This window comes from Dipodomys spectabilis, unplaced genomic scaffold (genome assembly GCF_019054845.1).
Source record: "Dipodomys spectabilis isolate Male_0828 unplaced genomic scaffold, ASM1905484v1 ptg000412l, whole genome shotgun sequence".
NCBI lineage: Eukaryota > Metazoa > Chordata > Mammalia > Rodentia > Heteromyidae > Dipodomys > Dipodomys spectabilis.
This window is the reverse complement of record NW_024871089.1, coordinates 1588176-1612166: the sequence shown is the minus strand read 5'-3', so window position 1 is coordinate 1612166 and position 23991 is coordinate 1588176.

Sequence of the window (23991 nt, the reverse complement as noted above, 5' to 3'; positions counted from 1 at the left end):
TTTAATACATATTTTTTATTGAAAAGATACTGTACTGAGGGATTACAATCATGTGAATAAGGTAATGAGAACATTTATTATAAAGCATTCGTACTCCCTCCACTGTTTTTCCCCTGTGATCTCTTTCCTCCCCATCTCCCCAACTCCTCTCTTCTACCACTCCCGCCCATACAGATAAAGTTGTAAAGTTCTTTTTCAACATAATATCTTGTAGATTTAATTCTTAAAATGAATCAACCAGTATCCCTAAGCAGTATGGAGTTTCCTCAAAAGATTCCACATCGAGCTCCTCTGTGACCCAACAATCCCACTTTTGTGTTTTTTCAAAATGATCACATACAAAAACATACTAAAGTTAGCACCATTATTTGGCATAGCTAAGATATGGAACCAACCCCAAAGTCCCTCAGTAGATGAATGGATTAAGGAAATGTGGTAAATATATAGAAAATGGAATTCTATGCCTCCATCAGAAAGAATGATATTCCTCAATTTATTGGAAATGGAAACACTCAGAAAAAATTATATTATTTGAAGTAAGCCAGGCCCAAAGAAACATAGGTCGATTGTTTCCCTTATTTGAAATAACTAGTAAATATTTAAGACAAGCAGAAATGTTCAAAAGCGATGTATATAGGATCATTAAAAAATGAATTTTACTGTTAAAGTGGTGGTTAAGGCAGGGGTTGATTGTAGTTGAGGAGGTGGGAATGAGGGGATGGTAGAGGAAAAATAAAAGAGGAGGGAAATTGCTCAATGACTCCATCAGAAAGAATGACATTGCCCCATTTGTTAGGAAATGGAAAGACTTGGAAAAAATTATATTAAGTGAAGTAAGCTAGGCCCAAAGAAACATATTTCCCATGATATCATTTTTTCCAATAACTAATATATGTCTGAGACAAGCACAAAAACTCAGATAAGATGATGTTAAGAGAAAAGAACCCCTACGTGTGGACAGAAGTTTTTTTTTTTTTTCTTGCTATTGTTTCTAATGTAACTATAAGGTTCCCCATTGTCAACGTCTAAGGTGTTGGGGTCCCTGGGTAAGGGTCACGATATCAGGATGCAGGGGATGCATAGTGAAAATAGCAATTGCCACTGCAGCCTGTTCTTTATTGTTAGTGGGTATTTAAAGGCAAGCAAGCATGATTTTTTGCCAAGATTTAGTCAGGAGACATTCACACAAAAAAATTTCAACAGATACATTTTTAATTAACCTATGAGACAATGTCATTGTATATTATTATCTAAACTATTTTAGAGCAAGCTCAAACCATTTCCCCAATCTCAGGAAAATGCTTGACTACCTGATCATCTATGCTAAAGCAAGCAGAAGAGCTACTTTCTCAGCTCCCAGGAGTCTGTGATGTGTTTTGGCATAGGGAGAGAGAATATGTTCCCTCTCTAGCCTGGCATTTCAAGAGCTTTCTACATACACGAACACAGTCCTCAGTTAATCCTGAGGCCGGAGCCTGCATAATTCTGACTCTTCAACATAAACCCTGAGTATTCACACCCCATGATTTTTATTTATTTATTTTTTGAATGTCCCTTCCCCATGGTATAACTCCTGTATGTAGGAAGACCTGAGGAAGATGGTGGAAGAGAAGCTGGAGGATAAACAAGCTCTCACATAGAATGCAATTTTAATGTTCCAGTGAACAGTCCTAGGCTGGAGAAACACACCAAGTGTACTATTACAGTACAGAGAATTTGGAAAGAGAGGGAAAGCCCAGCCAGGAGACAGATCTGAGTGTTGCAGGTAGCTGCAGCTTCAGTGGCTGCATTGGAGGAGGCAGCCGTGGACACCATACCAACAGAGAGAGTCTGGGATATAGGCATCAGATGTTGTGGGCCAGTGGATTCTACTTACCACCAGTAAGAACTGAAAAGGAGCAGAAATCTTCATCCTGAGGATCACGGACCAGAGATGGCCCAGAAACCAAGAGTGTGGCAGGAGTACAACCATGACATGTGTACTCCTCATGGAACACCTGTGAGAAGGCTGCCCCTCCCCCAATCAGAGATCATCATATTTGATACTGACAAAGGCCCTACAGAGCATCTAGCTCTAATTTAGGCCTTGGAAGAATACAAAAACAGCCGTTTAGCAGGTCCCAAGAACCTGACCTGACCTGCCAGGCTCAGCTCCACCCAGGGAAAGTCACTTTGCCCAGGCAGAGGGAGCTTCATCCCTGGAGGCTTGTCTTGCTTCATTGGGTAAACAAAGCCAGAGTCTGCCCTTGCCCACAGCAGCTTAGACAAACAATTGAAACTCAGTATACATGAACCCTAAGATGACTCCAATCTGGGCTCTGTGAGTTTTTCAGAAGCTAGTCTCTCAGGGAAGAGCTACTGATTGCTGATGTCTCAGCCCTATCCAAACCCTTGCCTTCCCATATAAACTCCAAGCTAGAGGAAACAGCCATTTCCCTCTTTTGTGATGCTAAAAGCAGATCTCCCTCTCACTGAACTAGCCTTGGGGAGGAAGATCACAAAATCCTGAGCAATGCAGTGCATTTTTTGCCTGTTCAAACTGACAAGAAACCAATCAAACAACAGGAAAAGCAAACACCACAAGCAGAACAGAAACTCCAAAAAGAGCCTTCATCCAGACAAACAGGAGATACAAGATTTCCCACCCCCCCCAAAAAAAAAAAAAACACAAAACTTTTTTGTCTACTTTGTTTTATTTTTATTTTCTTTAAAAATATTTTCTATTATTTTTAAATCTCATAATTTTTATTTTAGGTGTATATGCAGTTTACTATATTTTCGTAATCTCCTTTGATCTTATGGTCATTTTTTGTTTTATTTTTCTATTTTTTTTTGCTTTTTATTCTTCTCTCTCTCTTTTTTACATGAGTTAAGTGCTGTTCTGCTTATCCCAAAATATATACCCCTAATCATTTATAAGATCTATCCCCTATTGTGTATATACTTAATCCAGGAAATTATTAGTAATTTCACAACCTCTTAGGCCTAATTTTTTAAGTTGTATTACCTCTTTAATTTTTAATTATTAAAATTTTAAGAATTTTTTTTTTACTTTTTCATGTTCCTTTTTATTTCTTGCCTCCTCTCATCCTATACATTTCCTCTATCAATATCATTTCCTCATACTTACATAATTTGAACTGTTTCATTTCTTAGATTTATATTTTGGTTTTTCGATTTTTCTTGCTTTTTTTATCTCCTTCCTATCATTCTGTCAAATCCATTTCCCCTCTGAGATTAGGGCTTCTTTAACTTCACTCTCCTTTTACCTCTATCCATACCTCTAATCCTATTTTTCCCCACAATTCTCCCTAAAACTAATAATTTCTGGTTTGCTGAAACCCTCTCTTTTCTTCTTAGTTCTGTAATCCATGGTTGTTTGATGTTGAATAGATTGCATCTCTTAAACTAGACTGTATCTACAGCCATTTTGACTGTGCATCTACAGGACTGTGGTTGATGATTTCCTTAAGAGTGCTCTAAAACAAAATTGTTGTTATTTTCATACAAAATGGGCAGAAAAAGCAGGAAAAACACAAGAAAAATGGCAAGTCTGGGTATCTCATCTCCTACCCATGATAAGCAGGTGACAAACTTTTAATGAATAATTCAGAGGAAAGATCCCAAAAAGTTCTAAAAACAATACATGTAAATGTGGTGAATGAAAAGTTTGAAAACCTGCAAAGGACTCTGTAAGATAAAGACCAAGAGGAGGAAAACCAGAGAATAATAAAGGAATCTCCTCAGTGTTAGAAAGCCACTCAAAGTTTAAAACAGGAATTGCATGAACAGGCTGAGAACAATCAAAGGGAAAGACATTGTGTGAATAGTTGAGAACATCAAAGAGAAAGACAGGAATTGTGTGAGCAGGCTGAGGACACCCAAAGAGAAAACAGAAAGTGTGAGCTTGGGGAAGCTAGTCATAGACAAATACAGGAATTTGATGAGCAGGATTAGAATAGATGATCAATAGAGGCATTCATGGAATCCATAAAGAGAAAGCTGAAGGAATCCAGGGAGACCACAAAGGGATTGCTGAATGGAGGCCATCAGAAGGAAAGGGAGTACAAGGAAACCATAACCAATCAACTAAGTCACTTGAGAATAAACACTGTACACAAAATTAAGGAAGTAAAGAAGTTCATAGAAGATCAAAAATTAAACTACAACAAAGAATTGGAAGCCATCGAAGTCCATAATTTTGAAGAAAAGACGATTAAAACGGAGTGCAAAAACTTGACAGTAGGTTAGACCATGCAGAAGAATGAATCTCAGGGACTGAAGACAGCATAGATAACAGAGAGAAAAACACACAGCTAACCAAGACAAACCCAAGAAACATGATAGATCTTTTCCACGTTTGGAAGTCACCATCAGAAGGCTTAATCTGTGGATAATCGGGGTAGAGGAACGAGAGACAGAAGTTAATGGTCTAAGGGATTTATTTAATAGGAACCTAGAAGAGAACTTATATAACATGCAAAATGATAGGCCTAGTTAGATACAAGAAGCTGTTAGAGCCCCAAATAGACCAGACCATAACAGCATATTCCACTGTCATATTATAATCCATACAGGAGCAATTCAGACCAAGGAAAAGATCCTTTAAGCTATCAAGTAGAAAATATCAATCCCCTATAAAAGGGACCCGATTAGCATAACCTCAGATTTCTAAGCAGAGATAATTAAAGCAAGAAGATCCTGGAATGATGTGTGCCATGCCCTAAAATTAAACAACTATCAACCAAGAATACTGTAAACACTTCTTCATAACCAAAGGTCAAATAAAAACCTTCCATAGCAAAGACAAACTGAACCAATAAATCTCAACCAAACCAGCCATAGAAAAGATACTTAAAGATGTCCTACACATAGAAAACCAACAAGACCAAAATTAAGTCTAAAGAATGTGCACCCATATTCAGAATCTAAGAACCATAGGAAGAAGCCAGCTGTCACAGCCCCCAAGAAGGTGGATAACATGGCACGAACTATCAAACACCTTTCAGTCCTAACTCTCAATATCAATGGACTTAACTCTCCAATTAAGGAACATAGACTAACTAGTTGGGTTAAAAAGCAAGAATCTTCTATCTGCTGCCTTCAGGAGTCACACCTTCCAATAAAATCAAACATATTTTGAAAGTAAAATGCTGAAATAAAATCTACCAAGCAAAGAACCCCCCTAAAGAGGCAGAAATTTCACTACTTACATCAAGTAAAATAGCCTTCAAGTTAAAATTAGTGAGAAGAGATAAAGAAGGTTGCTACATACGAATTAAGGGAACTCTAGTTCAGGAGGACATTAAAATTCTAAATATTCGCCTAAAAACAGAGCACCCAGATTCATCCAAGAAAGATTACTGTCCCTCAAGTCTCATATAAATACAAAGAAATTAATTCCTGGGGACTTTAACACATAATTGTCCCCAGTAGATAAATCAACTTAGCAAAACCTCAACAGGGAAACTGCCGATCTAAAGAATTACATCTATCAACTAGATTTAAAAGACATCTACTTAATATTTCACCCAGAAACCCCAGAATCCACGTTTTTCTCAAGCACATGGGGCATTTTCAAATATAGACCACATTTTAGGTCACAGGCAACCTTGTCCAAATTCAGAAACATGGAAATTATGCCCTGCATTCTCTCAAACCACAAGGGAATAAATTAGACCTCAATACCAAAAGTCACCAAAGAAAGTTCTGTAAGACATCGATGATGAACAACACACTGTTGATGACCAGTGGGTCACTGAAGAGATTAATAAGGAAATTCAAATATTTATGTATTCAACAAAACCTAACGTACAAATTACCAGCTCCACTGGGATATAGCAAAGACTGTACTCAGAAGCAAGTTTATAGCTCTGAGTTCCTATATCAACAAATTGTGGAGATGTGAAACCAACAATTTAATGAGACATCTGAATCTCCTTGAAAAAGAGCAGCAAGATAAACCCCGACCCAGTAGATGGAAAGAAATAATTGAAATTAAATCCGAATTAAATAAATTATAACCAAAATAATATACATACATATATAGAATCAACAAAACAAATAGTTGGTTCTTCGGGAAAAAAAATTAACAAAATTGACAGAACCTTAGCAAATATTACCAGAAAAAGAAGAGAACTCAGACAAATACATGAACTCAGAGATGAGAATGGAAACATTACCACAAAAAGAACCAAGATTCAGAACATTATAAGGGAATACTTCTGAAACCTTTATGCTAATAAGCTTGAGATTTTAGCAGAAATAGACCTATTCCTAATAAACATCGACATACCCATACTAAATCAAGATGAGTTAAACCATCTTAATAGGCGCATATCAAGCATTGAAATAGAAACAGCAATAAGAGACCTCCCATCTAAGAAAATCCCAAGACTGAATGGATTTCCAGAGGAATTCTAAAAGGCCTTCAAAGGACTATTCACACCAATATCCCTCCAATTCTTCAATAAATATGAAGAGAAAGTACACTACCACTCTTTCTATAAAGCCATCATAAGTCTCATCCCAAAACCAGGCAGGAACTCATCAAAGAAATAGAACTATGGACCCATGTTTTTGATGAACATCGATGCAAAATTTCTCAACAAAATTTTGCTCAATCAACTTCAACAATTCATTTAAAAAGTCATACACCACTCTCAATCAGGATTCATTTCAGGGAAGCGTGGCTGGTTCCAAATACGCAAATCAATTAATATAATTCATCACATCAACAAGACCAAGGATTAGAATCACATGGTTATCTCAATCGATCCAGAAATAGCATTTGACAAGATCCAAACTCCATTATGTTGAAGGCTCTGAAAAAACTAGGAATCCATGGAACCTTCCTCAAAACAATAAAGGCTCATTTTTGTACACAATGGTGAAAAAATTGAAGTCATTTCCTCTAAATTCAGAAAGGAGCCAAGGATGTCCAGTTTCTCCACTTCTCTTTAATTTAATACTAGATTGCAGAGCTACAGCAATAAGACAAGATGGGAATATGAAGGGGATTCAAATAGCATAAAACGAAGTAAAAGTCTCCCTCTTTGCAGAGGACATTATCTTATTTTTAAAAAATCCCATGGATTCCACTCCCAAGTTACTCATGCTGATTCAAAACTTTGGCAGAGTAGCAGGTTATAAAATTAATCCTCAAAATATTAATGAGTTTTCTGTATACCAACAATGAGAAGAGAGCAGCTGAAATAAGGAAAGCAACTCCATTAGTAATAGCACCACAAAAAATAAAATACCTAGGAATTAATCAAAGAGAAATGAAGGAACTCTGTGATGAAAATTTTCAAAGTCTGAAAAAGAAAATCAAAACAGGACTTAGAATGTGGAAATCCTCCAATGTTCACGGGTTGGAAGGATCAACCTCGTGGAAATGGCAATACTTCCCAAAGCTATCTGCAAATTCAATGCTATAGCTATCAATATTCCAACCCCATTCTTCAAGGAAATAGAAGAAACAATCCAAAATTTTATATAGAACAATAAAAGACCCTGAATAGAACAAACAAGTCTTAACAGAGAGAACAATGCTGGAGGAATACCAATACCAAATTTGAAACTCTACTAAAAAGACATAGTAATCAAAACAGCTTGATACTGCCACAAGAAGAGACCTCAGGACCAATTGAACAGAATTTAAAACCAAAAAAAAAAAATTCCACAGTCCTATAGCCACATAATCTTTGATAAGGGATCTAAATAAACTATAATGGAAGGATAACTTTTTCAGTAAATGTTTCTGGAAAAATTGTTTAATGACTTGTAGAAAACTGCAGCAAGACCAAAATCAACTCCAAATGGATTAAAGACCTTGGAGTAAAAGCAGACACCCTGAGAATGTTACAGGTTGTAATAGGAGAAACCTTTGCTCTCCTTGGCCCAGACAGAAATTTTCTTAATAGATACTCAGAAATACAACAAATCAAAGAAAATTTGGAAAATGGGATTGCGTGAAGCTGCAGTGCTTCTGCTAGGCGAAGAACATACCTGGCAAGATCAATTAGAAAGCAAAAACTTTGGGAAAAGATCGTCACTAGCCCTACAATGGATAAAGGTCTCATATATAAAATATACTTGAAATTGTAAAAATTAATTCCCCAATAACAAATCCTCAAAGTAACAACTGCCCAATAAATAAGTGGGCTAAAGCCAGAAAGAAAAACTTCTCTGTATGGGAAATCATAATGGCAAATAGACACATGAAGATATACTCCACCACTCTAGCCATAAAAGAAATGAAAATCAAAGCAACATTGAGATTCCCCCTCACCCATTACAATGGCTATAATCAAGAACTCGAATAACAACAGATGCTTGAGTGATGTGGCCAGAAGGGAATCCTCCTGCATTCTTGGTGCGAGTGTAATGTTCAACCATTTGGAAACTAGTATGGAGCTTCCTTTAACGACTCCACACAGAGCCACCCTATGACCCAGCAATCCCACTTTTGGCATTTACCCACATGATCACAAAAAAGGCCATAGTAAAATTACAAGTACAACTATGTTTATTGCAGCATTATTTACCATAACTAAGATATGGAACCAACCCAGATGCCCCTCAATAGATTAATGGATCAAGAAAATGTGGTATATATATAAACACAATGAATTCTGTTCCTCCATCAGAAAAAATTACATCGCCCCATTTGTTAGAGAATGGAAAAACTTGGGAAAAAATTATATGAAGGGAAGTAAGCCAGGCCCAAAGAAACATAGGTCCCATAGTTTCCTTTATTCGCAACAACGAGTTTATATGTGGCCCAAGCAGCAAAGTTCAAATAAGATCATGTTAAGCGAAATGAACCAAAGATAGGGACACAGGGTGTTTTTTTTTTCTTCCTTGCTATTTTTTCTAACGTATTTTTAAGGGAGTATGTGATTTTTTTTGTATGTCCATGCCCCATGGTATAACCCCTGTTTTCATTTTATTTGATGCTTGTATAATTTGGGAAGGGGTAGAGAAACAACAAAATGCTTAATTAAGGATACAGATTGACCCATTGCAACAATTTTATGTACAAGACTGAAATACCCAAATTTTCAATCTAGGCAGGGCTAAGGATGGGGGTGAGGGTGTGTAGTTGAACAGTTGGGAGGGACGGGATGGTAGGGCAAAAACAAAGGAGAAGCCAATAATTTTAGATAAGAAATGTACTCATTAATTGTAACCCCTCTGTACAGTATTTTCACAATAAAAATTATTTAAAAATACGCTATGTCAAAAATGAGCTTTATAATTTAAGCAGGGTGGAGGGGAATGTAGTTCTGGAGACCGGGGAAGGGATGGCAAGGGAAAGTTAAAGGAGGAGGAAACAATGTTGTTAAGAAAAAGACTCATTATCTTCCTCCTCTAACTGTAACCAATCTGTACAGTATTTTCACACTAAAATCTTATTTTTTTAAAAAAGATGTTAAATGAAATAAACACAAAGATAGAGGTGCGAGTGGTTTTTTCTTTCTTGCTATAGTTTTTAACGTATTTGTAATAAATTATGTGATTTCTTTTTTCCATTGGTTTGTTCCTCCCCCATGATATAAACCCTATTTTCACTGCATTTGATTCTAGTGCAATGCATTGTGTATATACATTTACCTAATTTGGGTGAGGAAGAGAAAAACAAGGGCATCCTTTTGCACAGGGCTAGACTTCTACAATTTTAGCCATAGCACTTCTATTCTCATTTGATAGTGGAGATAAGAAGGTTTATGACTCTGCTGACTGGATTGGCATTAAAAAAAATGACACAGCGATCTCAAACCCTTCACTTTAATGAGGAAACAATGCCAGTAACCATAAATTGTATATGGACCTGTAGAAACATACATATATACTCAATTTGGCCTATGTTTAATCAAATATTGATTATTTATATACAATTGACCAATGCATAGATAGGGTGATTGAAAACATAATTGAAAATATCCAAAACCAAGGATAATCTCATGTGTCTTTTTTACAAACAAAATAGCAGAAACTATGCCTCTCCTAAAGCTTTGGAACTTATTGTAGCAGTGTCACATGAAGAAAAATAGTAATTTTCTACCCATCGTACAGTGAATCTTCAAATATTGTGACGTTTTTGATGAAAATAAGAGCAATTTTGTATTAAATACCCTATATATAGAAAAGAGACAATGCATCTCCCATGTTATGTTTATAACCGTGGTATGAAAAGTAAAGTACCCAAACTGAATGCTAGGCCATATGATAATAGAGTGGGTGTTTTAACCAAATAATTTAATGTTTAAGAATACCATTGAGTTACATTTTGGCCATTAGGCAATGATGAGGAAAAGGGAACCACCTCTAATATTTGTGAAATATGGCACACACAGTTTGACATAATTGCCCACACAAAACATCTTGCCATTGTTCTGCTTTGAATAGGGATCTAGAAACACGTGTCTACAAATAAAGTTGGACTACAATTGTCTTACTTTCCATTACATGCTGCTGAGATATCAGAAGAAATACAAAAATCTCACTATGACATTTATGCCCACAGTCTCTCTCATATTTTCACATACATTTCCCACAATTTATTACAAAAACAATACTCAAATTTATCCATGAACTAAAGAAATTATGTAATATCAAAATATTCCAATGAAACATTATCTCTTTACATTTCACAAGATGGTATGGGAACATGCATGATCTGATTTTGTGATTTTTATCATAGGGACACTGCAATAACCTCTCAGGATCCACAGATTACTCTGAAAAATAACAAATACTTCGGGAAAATCAATATATTGGGGAACATGCAAGTCTTCAATGTTGTTTCCCTTATTATCTCTACCTTAGCTCAAGAATCCATATTTGGGGAATATAGATTCTAAATATGACAAAGGGTATTACTCTGGTATTTGAGTTTTGATGTACTCTCAGTTCCTATTAGGTAGTTCTTAATTTTTATTATTAAATATATTTATTATAGTTAAAAATTATTGATAAGTCAAATTGAATTCAGATTTTGTTTTTATCTTCTGAAAGCATACATACATTCAGTGCCCCTGATTTAAATGCTTTCTTACATTTCAATCTAGAATGTTCCCATAATTTACATTCTTTTCACCTTTTAATCTAGCACCTCAAAAGTCAAAGTTATAATTATCAAAATGTCTAAAGTTTCAGATTCAATCAAGATAAATCTTACTATCCTATTCTCTAGGTTCCTGTCAATATACTTTATGTGATTCTAAACAAGAAAAAAATAGCATGAACTAGACCATTTAAAGTAATTTCCCATAACAAATCCGTAAACATGTTTACCTTTTTTTCCATTTTGACAGACAGCTAAATATCAGCAAGTGCTGCTGATAAAAAAATTCTCTAAGAGAAAACATGATGAAATACTTCAAAACCACGTTTCCTAAATGTTTTGATTTCATCAGCGATATGAGAAACGACTTGATAGAAACTATTCATCTCTAATACTTTTTGTTGCTAGACACACTTGAAATATATTGATATCTGTCTACTTCAAAAATTATGGTCACTTATAGCAAGCTGTAGAAATGTATAACTTTTAACTCAAAATATTTCATATATTTCAAGCATTTTTCTTCATCATACTAAAACGGAGGATGATGTATCCTGACAACTTTTAAACGAATGTGGAAAAAGTTTTCTAAATTATTGATGTCTAAATTAACAAATTCCAATTTCCATTTTACAAATATCTAAGACCCATTGAAAATATGCACTTATCTGAAGGAGGATTTGCTGTTCTCATAGATATAGCATGATTCCTATTAAGATTATAAGATCAGTATGGAGTATTATTCAGGTAACTGCTTCTTAGAGAAGATATGTATTACAAAGCAAAGGAATCATTGAGAAACGTTAGAGTCAAAGTTTGAGATGGGTGCTGTCTTTCAATAGGGAGTAAATTTCAGTAGTACAGTGTCTAGTGGCCATGAAGCAGAGCCAGAAGTCATTAAACTTATGACCACTTTGACACACATAAAAGTGACGGGAATAAAAGTAAATTTTAAATCCCCAGAATGGAAATAGGTATTTTCTGATGGCTAAGGAAGTAATGAATTTTCATTATATTACCAATGAAACAATCCTGCCTATTTGGAGAAAATTATAAGAACTACAACTGGTGTCAGCAAGAACTGTCTCAGTCACATACATGAGCTAAAAAGATGATTTCTATGTTTAAGACGTTAAAGTATGAAAAGAGGGCAATGGACTCTTACCTGTCTCCTTCAGTTAACTGGATTCACCAAAGAAGTCAGGATCTCTTCCTCCCCAAGACAGACGATGTTCCACTAGTAGGATTTAAACAGCAACACCTACTCCTGTATAAGGACTTCTCTGCATGGGGCCACCGTTATTGTGATGTATCTCATAAATCTCACTTTCCTTTTACCAGCTGATTGAACTCAGCCATACTTCCGCATAAGATAATGCAAGTGCTGACTTCCGGCCTGAACCCGGAAGATAAAGTCACATTTCTCTTTGGGATGCATTGGTGGACTCCAATTCAGTATAATAGAAATGTGGGAGTATTCAGTAGAACAATAATGTGAATAGATGTGTCACACGTTTGATCTACACATCAACTACTGGTTCTATGTAAATTGTTTTGCCTAGACATCTGTACACTTACTATGGTCTATATAGCCACAATAAGTCATTCTTTACATAGTATTCTTTCCTTGTTTAGTTTCTTTACTCATCAATATGTTTATTAGGAGACAGTTTCAAAAAAGACCCTTCAAGAACTTAATCACCGTCTGCCAAAAATATTCCTTAGCCTTCCTTGTAGATATGATTGGTATTTTTAATTCACATTTTTATTAAAATTCATGTAATGTAAGATTCACAGATGAATTTCTTCATTTATATACCATATATTTTTACTTATTCAAATATTAATGTTTTTAAATATTATAAAATAAACACATAAAAGCTGTACAAAAATACTTTTGAATGTCTGGCTTAAGGAATGCCTTTGCATTAGTTAATCACCAATAATATAAACTACATGCAAATTTCCTGCACTATAACTTTTGATTATAGAACTTGCAACTGAAGAATCTATTGACAGGTTCATGTAGGACACATGAAATTCAGTTAGATTTTAATAAAATAAGAAGTTATTATGGCAAGTTTGGTAAGATGAATTGAAGTGTTTGTGATATATGAGGTGGTACCTAACATATGGCAAATTTTTAGCATTATGTAGATTTCATATCATTATTTTTCATAAATACCAAGTAATTTTTTAAAAATATGTCAAAGATTTTTGTTGTACCCTAAGGAAACTTTGAGAATTATGTATTCTCAGTGTCAAGGTTCTTCAATAAATGACTATTGTATATGAAAAATCTATTGTAATTTAAACTATTTGATGATAGAATAATGAGGACAGGATGCTATTGGTCTACAAATTTGTCTGTTTCGAATAGCTGAACTGAAGCATTTCAGTATTTCTATCGGTAGAAAAATATAATATGGTTTAAGATAATTGAAACAAGGCCGGACACTGGTGGTTCACACCTGTAATCCTAGCTATTCAGGAGGCTGAGATGTGGGGATCTTGGTTCAAAGCCAGCCTGAGCAGGAAAGACCGTGAGACTCTTATCTCCAATAATGCACTAGAAAACCAGAAGTAGTGTTGTGGTTCAAGTGGTAGAATACTCACCGTGAGCTTTAAGGTATTAATATTTGCAAGCAGTTACTTCATTCCTTGCTGGATAAACTTCATTGAGGAGAAAAGTACACTGCCCTCAATTAGCCCTATTTCAGTGGCTGAAATATAATGCAGTTATTATTTTTTGCGGAGAATATTTTAGCACAGGGATATATAAACTTCCCTAGAATTAACAGACCATTGAAACAAGTGCCATGTAAAGTACCTTCTATGTATTTATAAAAAGTTTGATGACAGTTCTGGTGAGTTAGATGCTAACAAGACATCAGCAGCACACTTCCATCAAAGCCTAGCACAATTCCAGTGAATTCTATGACGAAAATCATAGCACTCAGAAATGGAATCTTCCCTTCCGTCTATGCTCCAGATGGGAGCATTTCAATTGAGATACCTGGTGCGATGATGAAGGACCCAAAATTCTCAACATGAAATGATTACATTAAGCATGGAACCAAACAGAGGAGACATTAGAAGTGACCATTGAGAATGATACTTCTATTTGATGGAAGAGCTTCCTGTTGTCTTTGATGGGTCTCCTTATCTTTAGCAGATACCTTAATGTGCACACAATTCTTTTCATTCTTCCCGTTTATGTTACTACTTTTATTCTTAGAGCGAAACATTACTCAGATTCAGAATTTTTCTGAGTATCAGCTGTTGTCTTCCTACAGGTTCTTTGTTATGTCGAGTTTTCTAGGTTTAATTGAAATGCCAAGACACTACTCTCTGAAGCATTTTTTTGTATCATGGAATGATAGCACCAATCATTAAATTCTGTCTGAATATTCTATCAACTCAGGAAATTTACACTGTAGTCTTTCCTAGGATGCTCTTCGGGGATATTTCCTAGCAGTTCTTTCTTTTTTGGGGTTCAGGGGGATAATCCGGTTATGGGGCCTGAACTGAGGGCCTGGGTGATGTCCTTTAGCTCTTCAGCTCAAGGCTAGTGCTCTACCACTTCAGCCACAGCACCACTTCCGACTATTTGTTTTTGCTTATGTGGTGCTGAAGAATCGAACCCAGGGCCTCATGCATGCAAGGCAATCACTCTACCACTGAGCCACCTTCCCAGCCCCTTCTAGCAGTACTTAATAGAAGGCAGGTAAGTATTAAAATATACTTTGGAAAAACGGTATTATCCGGTCTCATGAACTTTCCTGTGGAAATATATTTTCAGTAGCTTCCAGAGAATTTTCAGGCATAATTTTGAACTATGATGCACAATGTATAAAAGCATTATGAAACTCAGTAAACAAGTACATATATTGAAATAAATTTTATTCTAAATTTTGTTGTAAATGCCATCTTAATATTTCTGTGAATTTGTCCCCATATCCTTCATATACACAATACCACTGGATTAATTCCGGAAACACTAGTCACTGTGAATTCTGTAATTTCTTCATATCTAAAATAGGACTTGAAGCAAATTTAGTACTTTCACTCATATACTATATCCTGAGATAATATTACAATTTTCTTCACATCAATATAGGATATTTACAAGTTATAAACTTAGGCAACACCATTTAATCACTCCATGATAGCTCAAAGCTTTAAACCACATACTGAATATTATTTGCTGTTTAATTCTTCTGGGAGGGAAAATTTCAATATTCTAGAGATTTGTCTTGAGAGGATATTTGAAAATATTGAGGTCAAATCAATACTTTCTGTTTTGTCTCGATATACTGTTTAAACAATTGTTTTGCTTCTTAGTGATGAGCTGTGTAAATATATATATGCTTAATAAGTCTTTGTATGTTCATGCCAATCTATTTGTGTCTCATATGCATGTGTCTGAAATATTTAATTTGATGTGGTGAAGTCTTGTTCAACCTTCTACCTCCATTCTTGCAAAAATAAAAATTTTGTTATATTAATTACCGAAGCATCAGTGGTCCCATTATTTTAAAGGGATTAACCTAATCACATACGGCACCTTGCAATACTACTTAAAATAAATTAGTCTTACCCTACACCATCCTACACTATTGCTCTCCTATCACTTAATTTGGATAAACACAAAGTGCTCTATCATCTACATGGTTGGTAAATATTGATGTCCCCCAACACTAGAGTTCTCAAGATACAGATATGATGAAGAAATTGTGTGGGAGTCAGTCTTTAGAATCTCCTTCTCTTAACATGTAGAATTGAACTATTCTCACAGACATGAATCATTTATATCGTTATGAAAAGGTAGCTAATTATTCCACATCATTCTGAATCTGTCCCCAAGAGCACTACCTTCTGTGACTGTTATTATGTTGCAAACATTTGCATATTTCACACATCCTAATGGAATCAAGCCTATTCCGTGTTTGAACATAGGTGAAGTTTTATCTATGACACTTCTTTTGTAATTGTACTGAAGATTATTTATTACATCAATATAATATGTTGCATATATGGCTATAATTTATATCAATTCATGATAGTCTTTGCAACAAAGCAAGTTATATTGCATGACACTGTGAAATGCAAGAGTGTGGAAAACAGCAACAGAGAACAGAATGGGTGATGAATTCATATAAAATCATGAATAAATTATTTCCAAAGTTAGTAAATTTTATTGTATTTTTATATCACATCCTGTGATGATTTTTGAATATCTGTAATTCCTGATAGTACATGGGTTAATAAGTGAGATGTATTTCTAAAAGTGTTACAAAAGTTGTGGAGATTATGCATTTGCCATGACATTAAATTTGAAAAAGTAGACTGAAACTATTGAACTTCTGCAATGATTCACATAACAAGAAATTGGTAAGAAATGACAATGGAGAAACATATGTATTAGAAACACTAACACGAAAATATGCTGGATATGACCTGTAAAACTTGGGGAGGGGATTATGATTGGATAGAGAGAAAGGGGTAGCATATTCACCAAGAATTGTGCTCATTAACTTTCTTATGTAACTATACATCCTCTCTACAACACCGTGACAATAAAATTAAAATAAAAATAAAAGACCTAAATCCTACAAAAGATGGGATGACTAGTGGTACATATTTCATAACAATTCCCTTTGAAACTGATGAGAATGAAAATGTCTATTAGTAATTCTTTGAGTACTACTGGTGCCACTATCTCCTTGTTGGATATACAAAACAAAAGAGTTTTAGGCTAATTAGCCCAGGCTATCTTTTAAATTCTGATATCTAGATCAATCCTGAATATCCTTGTTCGTTATTTCCACATTACAAGATGTATATTAATGTCGTTTGCTTACGAAATATATAAATACGATTTTGTCACAATCTTTTGCATAAAAACCTCTAGGTCATTTCTCATTTGCAAAACTGAGTTTTAGTAAATAAATGTGATGATTAAAATCAGAAAAGTTTTATTTTTTCCCTCCCATTCTATCTGAACAAGTTTTGGAAAGGGCATGCTTCTCATTTGCAGGGAGCCAGAAAATCGTTCTTTGTAATTGCTTCACAGCAAAATTCAAGTTTCTTTTTTTCTCAAAGTAAGTTAATTCATCATTCATAGGAATTGTAATGTAAGGGTAACAAATCTTCAATAAAATTACTGTAATATATGTATGCTTTGCTGTACAGTAAAGATAATCTGCACAGGTTTAGATTTACCAGTGATTATATGATTATCTCTTTCACTTTACATATAAATGTTAATACTAAAGAAATCATTAGAAAATTTAGTATCATATAGAACTGTTATTGAGATATATATGTCCATGCACAAGATGCACAATGACAATTGAGCGAGCACTTTCAAGAAAATTTTTAGACATGAACACACTGCTGTACAGAGTTGTGACAGAATCATTCTGTAAGAGGTGATTATTGAGTAAAGTGACTCAAGTAGGTATGAAAAAGATTTACTTTCCAGTACTTACTCGTATTGAAGGACCTACATGAAGAGCAAACATCTGTTGAACATTTCTTTTATTTTTTATTTTTTTAGGTTTTAGCTTTCTTTTTCTTTTTTTTTAATTTAATTTTATTTTATTTGAGAACATACTGTACAGAGGGGTTACAATTACATGTGCAGGATAATGCATACATTTCTTACGAAGCATTGCAGCCTCCTCCTTTGTTTACCCTTCACCTCCCTTCCCAGCCTCCCCCCTCCCCCCACCCAATCCTTCCCCCCTTCCCCCCTCACCGACATTGTAAAGCTCATTTTTGACATGACATTTTGCACTTCTCATTGTTGCAACAGGTCCACCTGAATCCTTAAACGACTTGTTTGTCCTCATCTCCTCCACAAGTTATGCTGACATCAAATATAGTGAAAGCGGGGATTACACTGTGGGGGAGGGACATACAAAGCAACAAAGAAATAATATTATAAATGCGTTAGAAACACATGCATGAAAGAAAAAAACATTAAAATACATATGATTGTTCAAAACTCCATTCGAACTACAATATAATACAATATTCTACTATATTATATTCTAATATAATACAAAATATTCTACTCCATTGAGAAATTCATCAATTTTATAAAATATTCTGCAGCCTGTTTCAGCTTTCTTTTGTTTTCTCTTGATACTTCTGTATGTGAATTTAGATCCTTACATTTACTTGACAAATGCTCTAGCATTTTCCCTTAACAGGTATGTGTTTCGTGATGTCTTCAACCTTTTTCCATTGGTTGTTTTTGAGGTAGATCTCACTCTATACTTTCCTACTTATTTTTGAGGGAATTCTGTTTGTTATCCAAACACACCTAGAGACTACAATTTTATATTTTATGGGGATCCTTTTGTGGCTGGGATGACAGGCACAGTTAATCACTTCCAGTTTCCCTTGTTCAAGACAGTGTTTCAAGGACATTTCTGTCTGGAATGGCATTGAACTTGTGGTCTGAGAGAATGCAGAGCATAAATTCAATGTTTCTGAATTTGAATAAATTTGCTTTGTGACCTAAAATGTGGGCTATTATTGAGCATGTTCCAAGTGCTGCTGAGAAGAATGTGTATTCTGGTGCTGCTAGGTGAATTATGTGGTAGATGTGTATTGTCTATTTGATCTATGCAGTTGTGTAGATATGAGGTCTCTCAGTTGACTTTTTGCTGGGATGATCTATCCAGTAGGGATTGTGATGTGTTAAATTCTCCAGGAATTAATGTCTTTGGCTCTATATGAGACTTGAGGGAAAGTACAGTTTCTCAGATAAATTTGGGTGCTCTGTTTTTTGGTGAAGAGATATTAAGAATTGTAGTATCCCTCTAAAGGTTTGATTCATTAATTCTTTGTCACTTCTTGCTTATTTTAATTTGAAATCTATTTTATCTGCTATTTAGTATTGCAACTCTGTCCTTTTTATTCCAGTCTTTTACTTTCTGAATAAGTTTGTTTTTGTGGAAGGGAGTGTATCTTGAAGGCAGCAGAAGGAAGCATCTTGTTTTTTTGATCTAACTAGACAATCAATGTTGCTTATTTGGACAGTTCAGTCCACTAATATTGAGAATTAGAACTGGGAGGTTTTTGGTAGTTCCTGTCATGTTATTCATTGTCTTCTGACCTGTGCCAACTGGGGTCTTCTTATGATTTTTAGATTGTCTCTTTCGAAGCTATTTCATTGCCTTTATCGTGTTTTTATTGGATTTCTAGATGTAGGATATTTCAAGTATCGTTTGTAGGACTGGATTGGTAGAGATATATTGTTTGAATGTTTCTTTGCAGTGGAAGATAGTTTATTTGACCTTTTCTTTAAAGGAGACTAAGTTGGATCCAGTATTCCTTGTTCATAGTTGTTTGTTTGTAGGACATTGCGTATATCATTCCAGACTCTTCTTGCTTTAATTAACTCTGGCTAGAAATCTGAAGTTATTCTGATTGTTTTCCTTTTATAGTGATTGATCTTTATTCTGCAACAGCTTTAAGGATCCTTTCCTGGGTCTCATTTGATCCTGTGCATATTAAAATGTGATATCAGGATGTCCTGTTCTGGACCAGTCTCTATTTGTGGTTCTAAAAGCTTCTTGTATTAGAATAGCCCTATCTTTTAGCAAATATAGGAAGTTCACTGTAAAAGTCCCATTAAATAAACTTCCTAGACCTTTCACTTCTGTTTATAAACATTTGTTTACACACAAAAGCCATAAAAAGACCTTTCCATGCTGTCTTCTCAATATGAAATAGATCTATCACTTTTCTTGGATTTGTCTTGAATAGTCGTCATTTCTTTGTAATGGATAGGCTCTTTCAATCCCAGAAATCCGGGCTTTTGCATTAGCTAACCTACTGAAAAGGCTTTTTCTTTTTATTTATTTATTTTTGAATTTTCTGTCCTTGTAAATGTTCAGATTCTGTCATTTGATTTCTTTGCTGGAGGACTGTTTAAGCTTTTTTTATTCCTTGATTTGAGTTTTAGTGTTCATTCTCCAATTCCTTAGTTCAGTTCTTATAGTTTCATTGGACTTCCTGTCCTTCTATTAGACAGCATTCAGCATTCCCTTTGTGGCCTCTATGGATTTCCCTTGCCTTCTGTTTGTGGATTCCAGGAATGTCTCTATTAATGTTTGCTCATTCTCATCCTTCTCATGGAATTCCTGTATTTATCTGAAATTCATTTATTAATATTTAGGTAGACATCACGCTCCATAATTCCTGTAATAATCTTTGGGTAAGCCCATTATGCTCAGACCCTGTCCAAGGTTTCATTCCTTTTATTCAGCATGTTTACCAGTAGTGTTTGTAGAGAATTTTTGGAACTCTTGTCTGGATTACTCATTTACACTTCTGTTGCTGGTTATCATGAGGGGAGTTGAGTTCTGGATGATATTTTTCTTGTGTTCCTCTGACTCGTTCTTAAACTTTGGGTATGAAAATAAAATCAATTAGGTGCTAGTACACTATTTTAAGGCAAGTATCAACCATAGACCTGTAGTTGCCCAGATTTTTTGATGAAGTCAATGTAAGTACATATATAATCTAGTTCAACACATACAATCTAATTCAACAAAAAGCAAGCAAGCAAACAAACAAACCTGAATAAATTATCTAAGTCAAGAAGCAAGTCAAAGACGGAGTTAGCAGATCAGAAATTAATAGGTGTAGGGAGAATTGTGGTGAGAAAGTAAGATTAGAGGAATGTGGGAGGGAAAAGGAGTGAGGGATTCAGAGAGCAGAAAGCATATAAGGAGAGGAAGAGTAAAAGAAAAAAAGGAAACAAAAAATAAATAAATAAATATGGGACAGCTAAAAATTATATAAGTAAAAAGTAATCATAGTACAATGAAAGAAGTTAAATCAGAGTTTGTGAATAGAGGGAATTATATCTGAATTAAAGATGAACACAATAAAGGATAAAATAGAAGTTGCATACATACTTGTGGATGAATACAAAAGCAACAAAGTGCTGTAAAAAAAAAAAAAGACCAAAAGAGAAATATAGAAATAATTTTATAAAACACACTTAACATAAAAATGATGAAAAGAAAAAAAAAGAAAACTTTTTTTTTTTAATTAAGTACAAAGCAGTTACTGGATTTGTTCAGTGTGCGGGATAAATGTGGGTACCTTGTGTTTGTAACCAGTCTGTTGGTGGAGTCTCTGTTTTCCTGTTCTGTTTAAAAGTCTTATGGCTTGACTGGTTTCTTAAATCAGTTTGAACATACACAAAGAAGCTCTGCCTTCTCAGAGACTTTATGACTCTCCTTTGAGAATGGTTCAATGTGAGGTAAGTCTGCTTTGATCATCACAAAAGAGGGAGATTCCTGTTTCCTCAATTTTGCAGTTGCTCTGGTGGGGCTAAGTTGTTGATAGGGTTGAGACCTTTCAACAGTCAGTAGCTTTTCCGTGAGGGTCTGGCTCCTGAGACACACAGCCCAGGTTGGAACCATTCTCAGGATTTTTGTTTCCTGAGTTTCAATTACATTTCTTGTATGCTTTCTGCTACTGAGTCTGTTGCCTATGCTGTAAGGCATAGTGGCATCCTCTGACTTTGTTTGCCCTGTAAAGAAAGTCACTCTTCCATAGGCTGATGTCCCTCTGCCTGGGGCAAGCTGAGCCATGAAATTGAAGTTACTTTGACCTGTTGAATGGCTCCTATTGTCTTTTTCCAAAAGCTGAGTTATGTGCTCGCTACTCCGGTCAGGTCTTTGTCAGTATCAAAGATTGAGATCTTCTCCATTGATGCGTGCAGTTCTATTTTTCCACCACTACTCCATGAGGTGTTAGGAATTTGTGGGGGTACACACAACTTTCTCTTGATTTCAGAGTTGTCCTTAATTGGCTACTGTCTGTGGTCAGTAGGATGAAGATTTTCACTTCTTGTTGGTTCTTTATGACAATGAATAGAGTCTACTCCTAGGTCATTTCTGCCACCATTTTCCTGGGCTCTCTCAATTGATATGTTGGCAGTGGTAGGAGATACCAGCAATACCGCACTGCAACTACTCAAATCTGGATATGAGCAATTGGATATTTCATTTCTGGACAAAGTCTGTGTACTACAGTGGCACACTTGGTGTGAATCTGTAGACTTGGACTTTTCACTAGAAACCTTAACCTACTTTCTATGCGAGAGCTTGTTAATCCCCAGCTGATCATCCACCATCTTCCTCCAGACCTGTAATTTCATTTTTCTCCTCACAAATCAAACCAGACTGTATTTGACAAGAATTTTTTTCTGACACTGATAAGTCATTGTAGATATCAATTAACATGTGTAAACATTAAAATTTTATTTCAGTTTAATTGTTGTTCACTTTTCTGCATGAATCAATGCAACTCCAGCCTTCACACAAGAAAAAAGGTGAAAATTCTTTAACACAGTGTCATTGATTTAGCATTTAGGAAGTATCACTGGCTAATTTCCAATGGCATAGTCTGTATATCGACTATTATATCCTGCTCTCATTTTAGTACTTAAGGCAGCAAATAATTTTCAATGGAAAAATTGTTATTATATGATAAAAATATCTCTGCTATATACAGAGTTATCAGACATTTATACATAATTGTCAGTTTTTATTGATCACTTACTAAAAATGAGCAATCACATAAAACTTATAGGAGAGAGGGATATGCTTTTATAATTTCCTACTTGAGTTATACTTGAAGGGTTAAATCTTGCCTCAAGAAACATGTTCAGCAGATCCTACTGAAGTATAGTTAATGCATATAAATTTACTACCTGCCCAAATACAACCATCATGCAATTTTCTTGAAGATTTTAAGTCACTCATTTTGATATATTTTCATATATTTTTATATCATTTCTTTCCTGTATGTTGGATGAATAATATTGAAGACATGAAATATCACTTTAATATGTTTGATTCAAAACCAATTGACTGAAAGGGCACAAATATTGCTTGACTGATTGATAGTAGTTTGAGGTAATGAATTCGACAGTGTAAAAACAGGCATGAATTTGAATTGAAAGATATTTATTAATAGTTCAATCTCTTCCTTCAAATATTCTTTCTTACGCTTAATTTCTGATGAGAGTTATCATGACCATGAGATTTCCACCTATATTAATGAAAGGATGAAGAATGAATGGTAATTGCCAACAAATAAAATACACGAAATATGAAGAAGAAAGGGCATAAAGGAAGGCTGTGTAACTTTCTAATTCTTTCACACAGCAAAGGGAACCATAAATATTTGACATAGGTTAAGATCAGTGTAATGATAATTTTTAAAAAATGATTCTTCATGATAATTTTAGAAATATGTTTTTAATCTTTCTACCCTGTGTCAAAGACAAATTACAATCTTCTAATATACAATTAGGATAAATGCTAAGAACTCTATTAAGGCACAATTTGAAAGTACTGATGTGCCATAAGTACTTCCCAATCAATTTCCAATTAATCAATTTTACAAATGAGGGAAATCATCAATAATTGTGTTTTTCCCATAAAGTCTTTCATTGCTCATACATATCAGTGTTATGCATATCTTTTTTCTGAAAATGCAATTCATTTCTAGCCTGTATTGCACATGAAGGAATAATACACTGTAAACATTCAGGCTGCTACATATACTGGTTAGTAAGTAAAATTTATGAAGATCTAACGTGTAAAAGAAAGTTGGGAACTAAAATTGGAATATAAGTTAGACCTTTGAATTCAGAATGTCGTTTTGAAATCACGTTGTTTATGATGATGTGCATATAGAGACAGTGATATTTCCTGTTGAATTCTATCAAATATTGGGTGCAATTTGGCAGCAATATTTGAATATGATTATAATTCTTGAGTTTAAGTCAACACTAATATTTACATGGAATTCTAGACAGGAAGAAACTAGGAGTAGTCCTAAGCATTTTCTATACCTGCTGGATTATGTAGAGTTTA